Source organism: Prinia subflava, chromosome 2 (genome assembly GCF_021018805.1).
Source record: "Prinia subflava isolate CZ2003 ecotype Zambia chromosome 2, Cam_Psub_1.2, whole genome shotgun sequence".
NCBI classification, from domain to species: domain Eukaryota; kingdom Metazoa; phylum Chordata; class Aves; order Passeriformes; family Cisticolidae; genus Prinia; species Prinia subflava.
The window spans coordinates 67136857-67149247 of record NC_086248.1 but is presented as its reverse complement, the minus strand read 5'-3'; the positions used below and the strand labels follow the sequence as shown (position 1 = coordinate 67149247).

At 40.8% G+C, this 12391-nt stretch overlaps 1 protein-coding gene across 1 annotated transcript in view; it reads right to left on the bottom strand.

The window, feature by feature from the left end:
- Positions 1-12391, bottom strand: part of UST (uronyl 2-sulfotransferase) — a 151193-nt gene that overhangs the window by 137497 nt on the left and 1305 nt on the right. The gene's annotated exons all lie outside the window — the stretch shown is intronic.

Below are 12391 nucleotides of genomic sequence, written 5' to 3'. Positions count from 1 at the left end.
TCCAAAGCTCACACACTGAACAAACTCAAACCAAGCCATTCAGGAGAGGCAGGCAAGTGCTGAAGTAAGGGCAAGTAGAAGAGTTTCCATGTTGCTGAGCATCAGTGTTTTGTTGGACATGGTACACAGGTTTCTGGGAAAATCCCTGCCCTTCTAGGAGTGCACAGAATCATAACCCTGTTCCTGATACTGCTATTAATCAGGCAAATGACATCAAAGGCACATCACCTCTCTGTCCCCTCTAAGTTAAACAAAAAGTGTTAATAATTATCTTCCTCTTTGACATGCTAGATGAAAACTGAGGCACAAGAATAAAAATACCAGTTGTACTCTCCAGTCAGTTGTGATTGAGTGAAGAGGAAGCAAGAAGAACACTTAGCAGCCTCTTCTACAGATGATGGAAACATTTCTTTGTTTAGGACACTTGAGCAGAAAATTTAAAGCATGCCCTTTTTTTGGTAAAAAATAAATTTATCATTGATACAATAGCTCCAAACAAGCCTAACTATCCAGCAGTGTGGTACAAAGATATTCAGCACACAGGCACAGCTCTTGGGGACAGCTGGGTCCATGCCTCCCCTCCCACTCCCAAGCTTTGTAACCCTCATTAACATCCTTCTGAATCTCAAGTCCCTCTTGCACAAAGCACCAGCAGCCCATACACCATCACCAGAGCCACAGCACATTTAGAAAGTGGGAGAAAAGTGCATCAGCCCATTGGGACCCCTACCACGTAACAGGCATTGGATCCCACTGGTGCTACACGTCTCACACTGGCACGACACTCAGTATCCTTGAGCGAGAGAAGATGGGGTGGCAGTGTCACAGCCACCCAAAGGAACTCACTGCACACAGCTAACTGAGCACCTCAGCACAGGAATAATAAGATCCAGTTACTGCCAGCCTCAGCTGTATTTCAGCTGGGGTCAGAAGGTGAAAGATACTATACGCTATTTAAAAGTCTTTCAGCTTCTAAAATTCATAACCAAAGAGTAGCAGAGGAAAAAGAACTGAAGCTGTCAGCTGTTTCCATGTAGCACAGTGCAAAAAACAGACAACTGCTGAGCTATAAAGAATCACAGAGCTTTGCCAAAATTTGCTTCATTGATTAGATGAGACAAGTATCAGATTCAAAACTAGACATAGGAAAATGCAACAGGCCTAATGAAGTAAGGCTGCTCATCAGAAGATTAAACAACTTATACTGAATTTGACTTAGTCCTCAGAAAAATATTATTGAATGGATGGTATTAAGTGATAGGTTTTGCTCATTAATAGTGAGGCAAGGTAGAGAGTTCAGAGTTAGAGAATGAAGCATTTTCTCTTTCAGCTTTCATTTAATCACACTTCTGAAAATCTCTACTTCACAAAAACAATCCTCCCTCTCAAAAAAAAACCAACAAAAAACAACCCCAACCAACCCAACGCCCCTAGTGAAAAATGCCCGCAAAACTTCAGATTAACAGGTGGTAGGGTTTAGGCTCTGCTGTTTTGTTATTCACCCTAATTTACTTATTGTGCTATCTCCCAACAGGCAACACAAAAGAAATCTGCACATTTGTATGGGGAGTTCTGCTAGGAAAAGAACAATCAGCTGCAGACATGAAAGGAACTGAGAAGTCAGCAATTTCACAGCCTTTGCCTTACAATATCTGTGGCAACATTTCAGATCATATCAAAGCTCTTGTTGCACATGATTTCCATGGAACTGCAAGAGCTAGGGAGAAAAAGCATGGCACCAAGTACACCCATCAAGCAGGGACAGACACCCCCATAGCGCCATTTTTCCAGTGCCTTATGTAGTCATTATTTCATGCATCCTAAATACTCAGCTTTCAATGACCCGCTGACATGAAGTGATGACCACTCTGTTTAAAGATCTTGCTAGTGTAACTCCCCAGCTCCTCTCTCCCCTCCCCATCCCTCTCACCCTTCTCTCTGGAAGCCTACCACTGGTCATCAACAAGTATTTCTGAGAATAAGTACCATGACAACTCAGATCCTTCTCATCAAACTTCAAGCATCTCTCTGTGCTTAAGTCAGGGGTTCTGCCATCACACACACATTAGCTTGATTTAGTCTTTGGAGATACCACTGTCTCTCCCTGCTGACTCCAGAGGGAACCTGGAGTCTAAACAAGGAGTAAAGGTCTTACTGACAAGTCATGCACAGTCTAAATCTTAAGTAACTTTTTCTACTCAACACACCTTTCTGTCCCCTGTTCCTCCTATGGCTCTCTCCTATTTAACAACCTCTTCTTGGCACTGTATTGCCCAATCTCAATACAATTTCTGCCTATAATCTCATCAAACTTGTATAGAGGAGGTCCACCAACATCATCCCTCCAAGATCTTCCTGTGTATTTCACAGTATCTCGGTGGCATTTTCCCTTACCTTTTAAGAATGCAAAAACATGGGCTGCTTATGGGACACTTGTTCTCAGAACCCATTTTTTCTGATTTTCAATGCAGAGGTTCAGGTGGCTCTTCTCTAGATGTAGGCCAGCAAAAGAGGCAAGAGAATTTGCTCTATGATGCAAGCCACTGAAGAAATGGGACCACCAGCAATTCATGACCAGGAAATCACTATCTGCTAAACATGGTTTGGTGTTACAGAGGAACATAGTAACAAAAGGACTGGGAAACTACCTGTAAATACAAGGAGAGCAGAAGGAAAAAGAGGCTCTTAGAAAGCAATAAGAGAACAAAAAAAATAAGACTTAACAAAAAGACAGCATTAGGTATGGCCAATATTGATGTAATCTCTCCTAACTGCAATGAGATAAACAGAGGTACAAACGCTAATCGATTACTGTAAGCATTCACAAAATTACTGTGTCTTCTGAAATCCAACCCAAAACTTGTATATTGTGAGATAATTCTCAAACCCTTTCTGAAACATCATAACGCTTCCCATGCCCCAACCCCTTCAGGACTCATATCCATTTCAACACAAGACACTGCCATGAAGAAAAAGCATAAAACTTCATAATCTGGATAGAATTAAAAAAAAAAAAAAACAGAACATTCAGAGAAACAATGCAAGCTCTAATCTGCACAAGTATTCCAAAAGGATATTTTACAAGGTAAAAAGACACATAACTGGAATTTGGATTTCAAAAGCAAGCTTTGAAATCTGGGCTAAAACACCACAAAGATATCTGAGAAAAATCAAAGTTTCCTCCAAAGAAATATGCCATTACATTCAAAGGCCAAGCAGCGACAGTCAACAGTCTCCTGAAGTAATTAAACAAAAGCTAAGAAAAATTCACTTATTCTAACAACTTTATTGTATGTGTTTCAGAAAAACCTATTACGAACTACGAGACAAGTTGTAAGCAGCAAATACCCAGGACATTACACATCAGGAAAAAAAAAAAAAAAGATAAAGAAAAAAGTGGAAATAATAAATCTCCTTGACTAGCAACTGTTAATCCAGGCACCAGCAGCTCATCTCCCAGAACTGTCACTTGCTAGCAGTTAGTCACCTTGTATGAACACAGTGTTATGCTGGCATCCTCTCTCTGGGGCAGCTACATTAAACTGAACCAACCATCCACTTGACCAGCAGAGGCTTTTAAAATAAACCCTCTCAAGGGTGCTGAAACATACTATTTACTTATGGCAGAGGTGCACTGCTTCTTCACTCAAATAGGTACAGGCACTATGGTCTCATCCCAGTCTCCTGATCACTTCTACTCTGAATCATTAAGTATGATAAGTAGCAAGCCTTGGCAAGCATCCAAATGTCTATTTCTACAGCATTAGTACTCAGAAACCGTAACACAAACCTAATCACTGTGCTTCCATGCTTACAAAGCCAAACATCCATTTTCAACACAACAGGGTCCACTTCCCTCAGTGCAGCTCTAAAGAGCAAGAGAATAAAATAAATTTCAGTCAAATAATTGCTCTCCACTTCCTATCCACCCCTCCAGTCTCCAAACATCCTCTAACCCAGATTCTAAAACAAAGAAAAACAAATGCCTCATTATATAAACACAAGTTATGTTTGAAAATCTACTTGCCTGCTCACCAATAACGATGAGGAAACATTTCTTGGTGGAAAAAAAATCATGTCATTACTTTCCACAGCTTTCACTTGAGAATTTAAAAAAAGAAAAAAACACATCAGCTAAATAGCTTGAGGAGCCACTGCTGTACCAGTCAGATTAGGTCTTGCAGGCAAGCACCTCTGCTGCCCAGGGAAAGGCAGTGGAAGCCTAGCACAGCTTCGTGTTCCCTTCTTAATTAATGTCAACAGGCTACAGACAACTGACATCTCCAAAAAGGGCTGATCCTGCTTGTATCATGCCTATAATAAACTGCAATGGCCTGGAAATGGCTCTCTCCTCTCACTGATGAGATAGGAAAAGCAGACAGATAGCTGAGATGACCATGAATCTTACAGCAAGATTCAAAGAGGAACTTAATTCTTGCCAATTTCAAAAGGATCCTTGTCTTCCCTGCCCCCATGTTATGAATGAGCCTAGAACCCTTGCAAGCCCTAACTCCAAAACTTACTGGTCCAAAAACCCCAAAACCAGCATAGAAGGGGGATAGGAGGATCCCTCAACCCCAGTTCTTCAGGAGACATAATCCAAATACAAACAGTCTCAAAAGTTATCTGCCCCGTGTAACAATGCAGCAGCTGATTTTTGTAAGTTTGTTTTATACACACTCACGTGAGCACAGAGAGCAGCTACTGACCCCCTTGGCTGTACCTGTAACAGGAAACACAGGGCTTTCTTCCACACCACTGCAATTTAAAACAGAGCTCAGTAGCAGGTGCAAAGTCACAACTTCAAAAAAAAACCCTACAAAAGACTTGTTTGTCCAGTCCAAGATGAAAACAAACTCTTACATCTCACCTGAAAACTTGTCTTTACAGAGAGGGACAACTATAAAAACAAAACATCCAGCTCTTCTTGAAGAGGTTACAGGAGCCAGAAGCTAACAACATGCACATAAAACTAAGAAAACAACCCAGAAAGAAAGGCTTCCTTAAGTGCTCAAAATTTATGTCCAAAACGATGTGGTTATTACCATATAAAACACACTCAAGCAATTTCAGTAATCCCAGATTTTTGCTAGACACAAGAGACAGCAGATACACTTTCTACCAACGTGAATTTAAATGATGGGAGAGAAAGGACCAATTACCATCTGGAAACAGGTAAAAAAAGGATTGCTGCTCAACCATTTAATAGAATTTTCCTGTCAAAAATCACATAAAATCCAATTCCCTCTGTTATACCTTCAACATATGTTCTACAAATTTTGCTAAAAGAGCCCTGTGCTTAAATAACAAACGAAGAACTTCCACTTCCTGTCACTGGTGACTTTGACATGCGCTACTGATTTCAGAACAGTTTTTATCAGGAATCAGTGCAGTAGAGCTAGCACAAATGTTAATTCATCTCAAACCTTTTATTGGAGGTAAGGGGAAAAAATTAGATAGCCTTTATTTCCCCCACATAAAATGGTGTAACTTCTGTAGGAGTTACTTTTGCTATAGAGTCTCTCATTCTAGCACCCCTGAATGTTTATCAGTCTTTGCAAAACCCCAAGCAAAAGCCAACTGCCTTCTCCCTGATTTCATATGAAAATATGAGAATCAGTGCAACAACCACCTTTTTCCTTGTAAAAGTCAATTCCTTCTGGCTGACCGCTCTCCAATAGAGAATGAAGTGCTTGCCATTCACTTAGGATGAACAAGGCTTCAAGAAACTGCATTTTCACGAATCAAGTCTAGGCAGCACCACGGGAAACAAGAAATAAATGATTTGGTAGTTTCTGTGGATAAGAAGTCTTCTAGATAAGGACATATCTAAAAATTGAAGCCCTTTTATGAGTCTCTGGAAATCAAATACAACAACTCCTGAAGTAAAACTGAACAGAGACTGTGACAACCCATAGTGGTGACACCCTTGAAACAAAAGCACCTGGACTAGTGACTTTGCCTCAGTCTCCACAGAAGCTCCTTTCTGACACTGTCTTCCTTATCTCTTTGACACAGCCAGAACCTGTCCAGAACAAAACGGGTTATCAAAAGCATCTTTTTGCTCTCAGTATTTCTGTGGCTATGACCACCACAATATCTCAGACTATGCTATTCTGTCACACAATAATCTTCAAAATGTCATTAGGACAAAAGGGGGTAAGAGGGAATTAATAAATCATTTGCTCAATGTCACATGAAGTCTGTCAGGGCAGGGAACTGAAGCCTCTCTCATCTCCTCAGGCCCAAGTGAAAGATCCCATTTACCCACCAGACTTGTTCTCTCACAGGTGTATATACCACACTGCCATACAACCTGAAAGTAAACCACACAAATTTTTGAAAAAGCTGTAGTAATATTCCCTCTCATCAGGGACTGAAATAATCCTTTAAATCCCTTGTCAAATGACAAAGTGGACAATATGAAAAAGAAACATGTACGCAGACATTACACGCAATTCTTGATTCCCAGACTGGAATCTGATTTTGGAAGCAGAAAACACATTCCTGAATAAATGCCATCCAATTTTCCAAATATATTTAGAATATTATCACAACACATTCACACTAGCATTTTTTGCTGTGACTTCACTGTAGAGAGTGTTTTAGCCAGCCAACACAATGTAGTCCAGAGACCACTTAATCCTTCTGAAAGGAAAAGGCTTGAGTTTTATGACCTTAGTCATAAAATTAGGTGCATTCTGGTTCTCCACAGAGTATTTCCTGACATAACCTTGGGTTAGGCAAAGCTTTGCTAATCTTACCATCAGACAAGCTGTGAGTGATGAACAGTCTTTTAACAAAAGCTGCTTGGAGAGGAGGCTCCACTTTTGTCTCCCAAAGACGTTCACTTATAACTTGAGAGTTTAGTAAATGGAAGTCCAAACACATTTTATCAAAAAGATAACATTCATGGCTTCCATAACAGCAAAATGAGGAAGTTCAAAGAAGACAGAAAAGCTAATTAAAAAAGATATAGCTACAGACTTGTGATTTAGATTCAGACAAATTCTTTTCAAGGCTTTTAGGAAGCAGCTTCTAAATTGACCTTTCAGCTCCCTACAATGTTAATGAATTTTGAAATGTAATTAATTCCATGTGTATTTCAACTAAATAATCCTCTGAGAAGTCAGACCAAAATCAAAACACTTTAGAGTACAGAAGAGCTCTCTCTTTTGAGAGCAATAAGAAAAATATTTGTCAATAAGAACATAACCCAGGCCTTCTTAAAAGCTTAGGCATCTCAGAAATGGCTATTGCATCACCACACTCACCTGGCTGTCTTTCCTTGAGTGTGTTTCTCCTACTCACACACCTGAAGGGCTTTCAAAACGGTAAAGGATTCCTGATCCATGCATGTGCAAAACAAAACTGGATGAGACAACCCTTTTTGGCCATGTAAAGGCAGCAGGATGCCTACCTGCAAAAGTGAAGCATGATAGGTGCCTTTTTTTTCCCATGAAAGCTTGCCCTGAAGAATTGTGTGCTTTACATCACTCTCTATATAAAAGCAGTATTACCAGAACAAAAACCCCAACCAATCCCTCTCAAAAAAAACCCTACTGCTGTCCCTCCCTTCTACAGCTTAAAAAAATTGCATAAAAAACACTGACCTTTAGTTTAACTGTTTTCTTTGAATAGTTGAGTTGTCTTTTTTGTCCCTCTCTTAATAGGTTAACAAGAAAAAGTCAGGTCAGGGAAAAAAGAAAACCAAACCATCAAAAAAAATCCAACTGCACCGCTCTACCAAAATAAAGCAAATTCATACTACCTCGATTTAAATAAAAAGTTTCACTTGCTGTTTAGTTTTAAATATTTTGATTTTTGTAACATCTTCCCCAAATACTCAGATTTCTCTCTGCTTTTTTATAGTTATATTCCCCGATGTGCCCAAAATAAACACAACTGTTGCTCTGACAACTTTAAAGCTATCAAGCCCATCTTGGCTAAAATACCTGAGAACTTCCAGTGTCATGAAGAGGGAAAGCAACATCGTAATTGTTTGAGGACACACAAGTGGGCACTTAAGACTTTTGTCTTGCATAGGAAACCACAGGATAGGCAACTTTCACGTGCAATCAAACCAGTGTACCTGTACAGGCCCCTGGCAAGTTCAACAGGGGAAATGTTTTAATTGACATGAACAAGAAGTTTGCACAGCAAATACTGACGATCCAAAGGTTTTATGTTTTTATGGGCCATTGGAGGGTTGCTACCAGCCCTTGGAAATTCTCATTTCCGTAATTTGAAGAAAGTATATATCACAAGTCCAAGCAAGGAAGAATAAAGCAATGCAAAACCACTGCAGTTGCAGGGGGGTGGAGTCCCTAGTGCATTCCCCAAAAGCCACTGGGCTGTCCAAGATTTACAATTTGTGTCTTACTCATCTAAGGGAAGACTCTTCTCACTTCCTTCCACTGCTGGAGTTGGTTTTCAATTAGGGAGCCAGGATTACCTTGGCAGAATCAACAAGCAAGACCTCATCTGTGCAAATCCCAATATTGCAGATCATTACAGGAAAGCCTGCAGTTTTTAAACTTTCCTGGTTTTTTGGAGCTCATGGATGGTCCAGGACTGGTATGCACGCCTCTATAGCAAATTTAAGCCTACTGGCAACAGATGCACTTTTAAGTATCTTCCACAGATTCTTTAGATATAACCCACATATGTCTATGCCCTCCCCAATAATTTCATGCTGAAAAACAGGGCTCTGAAAAACATCCCTCCTGACGGGATGACTACAGTGTGAAACTTGAGCCATGTCACTCTGAGCCACATCAGAACAGACAGCAGAAGCCATCAGCTTTCCTAAGACCTTCTGCACTCTGAATTACTGTGAGCTTGAAGTCAGAACAGGATAAATAACAAAACACATGCTCACATCTACTACTCTACTCTCATTTGCTTGGGATGACTCCGGTAAAAAAGAGATGGCGACATGAAGTGGAAATACTGAATTCAGTCTACCCTACAAACTGCCATAATGTTTTTCCAAGATTCTCTCCAATCAGTATAGCAACCAAACAAAAAGAGGCATATATGGACAAGACACAAAAGAAGCTGGTCTGGGAGAGAAAAATTACTAATAGTCAGAATATTCTAAAGATTCAGAATTCAAAACCAGTCATCTTCCCCACCTCCAAAGGAAAGTTAATAGAACCAGCAAATGTTCACACTTCATTCCTTTGAAAAGAAATGTATACCTCCTCCACAGCATATGATGCAGACCTAATAAAAAAATGAAAGTTTTTCAAACCAAGTGTTTTCACACTGTCTTGATTTATTTTATGCACACACCTGCCTGATGCAGGTGGGACTTCTGTCCAGACCAGTACTTAAGTTTTGTGTAGTTGCTCAGGAACTTCCTTTAAAGTTCTGAGGTAAAAAAAAATCTAAGCATTCCTGTCACAATAACATAGCTAAACAGGAGCAATGCACTGAAACTTGCAAACAAAACCAAAAACTTTCAAGTCAGACAAGATGACCCCTCCCACACTATGGAGGGCACAAAATAGAGACATCAATTCTCCATTTAGGCTGCTCCTTGTTTTCTGTAGATTTAAATACTATGAGGGCAACAGCAAAATTCACACATTGCAAACCCAGTTTACAAACTAACTGCCCATTTTTGCTTGGAGATGTAAATTTTAACACCATAAATTGTGGGTTGGAAAGACTACAAGGAAAAAGCTGCTTGTACACTGAATCTGCAGCTTCAGGGTGAAAAAAGTTTATTTTTTTTTAACACCATGAAACTTCCAGCTGCTGCATAAAACGCACATTTACATGTATGGCTTTGGTAGTTAGCAGAATGGGATGTCCAATATCTATTCCTCCAAGCAGTTCTGTTAGCTCCCTGGAAGACAATAAGCCTTCTAGTTACAGAAAAAATTGTTCCTAATTTGAAAGCCTTCCCAGCTGGATACCTCAAGAAGTACGCACCACTCTAAAGAAATAAAAAAATAAAATGTTCAGCAACGTCACCCACGTGGATCAACTTTGACAATCCAAATAAAACTGCAGCCCAAGGAAGTATAAAGCAACTTCATAAAGTTGCATGCAGACACCTTAGTACCCGAAGTGTGTCCCACTTGTATGCAGAGGCAGCAGCACCACTTAGCTTAGCGGGGACCAGGACTCCAGCCAGCCACCAGGACTCTGCTTCCCTCTCAGCCACTAGCCTGGTGCAGGATGTTACCCACGTCTGTATCTCCTTCACATCCCAGGTCACTCAGGCACAGAAAGGAAATTCCTACACTAATTCATAGAACAAGTGCAGAAGTTCATTAGAAGAGATTAATTGACCTGTCTGGTTTCTCCTGTGAGAATCCTACACCTCAAAAGAACCCCAAAACATTTTCAGTAAGACTGCACTCCATCCCCAGAGGCTCATCACGTTCAGGCACACACAACAAAGGCTCTTTTGCACTTGCTGAGTACCTCACAAAAATTATCATGACCCATTCTCCAAGATGGAGTGGTTTCCAAGCCTTTCATCTGCAGGCCTCAGAAGATTTTCCAGCAGACATGCAACTACTGGCTAGAGTGGTTATGGTAGTAGATCCTAGTTTTATTTCACCCATCCCTCAAAAGCAGTCAAAAGGCCACAAAGGGAGAAGCTAAGTAACCCCGTTTCTTGCAGTCTATTTTCACCCAAGCTATGCAACATCTATCCCTGAAGAAGATGAAAAATTTAAAAACTGACAAAAATTTTCCTCTGAAAACCAGAGATTGTGTTTAATCCCACTAAAATACCCATCATTTGCAAAATCTTCTACCAGCATGAGCTGTGCCTTTTTAACCCAGATAAGAGAAGACTGAGAGGGAATCTTATTAATGCATCTAAATATCTCAAGGTGAGTGTCAAGAGAACGGTGCCAGGCTCTTTTCCATGGTGCCCAGCAACAGGATGAGGAGCAATGGCCATAAACTAACATACAAGAAGTGGCAGAGCACTGGTACAGGCTGCCCATGAAGACTGGAGAGTCTCCTTGTCTGAAGACATTGAAAACCCACCTGCATACGTTCCCATGTTGACCTGCTCTAGGTAACCCTGCCTGGGGATGGGAAGTAGACTAGCTGATCTCCAGAGATGCCTTCCAACCCTAGCAATTCTGGCGGAAAATTTGTCAGTTACCTCTTCAGTGGAGGAACCCCTTCCTAATTATAATATTAAAGGGGAAAAAAGTCATTAAAACTCAAGCCAAAATTGCTGTTGTGTTTGTGAAGTAATACTCAAAGCATTTCTTCTTCACTTGAATCTTTACTGACTTTTTACAGGAGAATCACAGAATAACATTATCTGGAAAGGACTTCTGTTCTCCTGGTCCTATTTCCCCAATAAAACAGGGACAAATTAACTTGGGCTGCTTAGAGGCTTGTCCAGCTGAGTTCTGAATACCTACAAGGACATCCCGGCCTTTCTGGGTAGCCTGTCCCAACATCTGACTCCTCTTACATTGAAAATTTTTCCCTGATATCTCATTGGAATTTCCCTTGTTGCAACTTGTGTTTGTTGTCTCTTGTCCTACTGCCTCTCCATACTCTCTCACTAGTTAACTGAAGATGCGGCATAGTTTTCCCATAAGGAAAAGCAACACACAAAGGGATGTATTCTCAAAATGTTCATAAAATACGGACACATAAAAAAGGATCAGCGACTTATTTTTCTGAAATACATGAACTGTATTTTTGTTTGTAACCTAGCACCACCTCTTATGCTTGTACTTCTGCAGCATTTCCCACGGAAGCCTTACCTTCACAAACAAGTAAAGCAGAACAGCTAATGTGGTAAAAACTCACACCACAAATGATTCTGGAGTAATCCTCCTACATTGAGAAACACTCGGTTTTTGTTCTGTATTTCGTATCATAGAATCACAGAACGGAACTAAATGGTTTTCAAGGTCCCTTCCATCTAAACCAATCTCCCCACTACGGACAGGGAACACCTTCCACCAGACCAGGCTGATCAAAGCCCCAGTCCAGCCCGGTCTTGAACAATACCAACAACACTACCAACGATGGGGCATCCACAGATTCTCTGGGCAATCTGTTCTGGTGCCTCACCACACTCATAGTGAAGAATTTCTTCCTTACAGCTAAACGAAATCTACCCTCTTTCAGTTTAAAGTCATTCCCCCTTGTCCTACCACCACCTGAATCAGTCCTGCGAGTCTAAGGTACTCGACCTCACTATAAACTCTTTCTCACAGAACTTCTCTGCTGAGCAGAGAAGCAACATTTAGCGATGCGGACACCGGCTACAAAGAAAAACCACGTGAATACTTGTGGTTAGCATGAGGATGAGAACTACAAGCCACAGCGTGGGGCTTACACCCGCTCCACCGGGGCACCTCCTTCGGCGTTCCGCAGGCGACCAGGCTGGCAA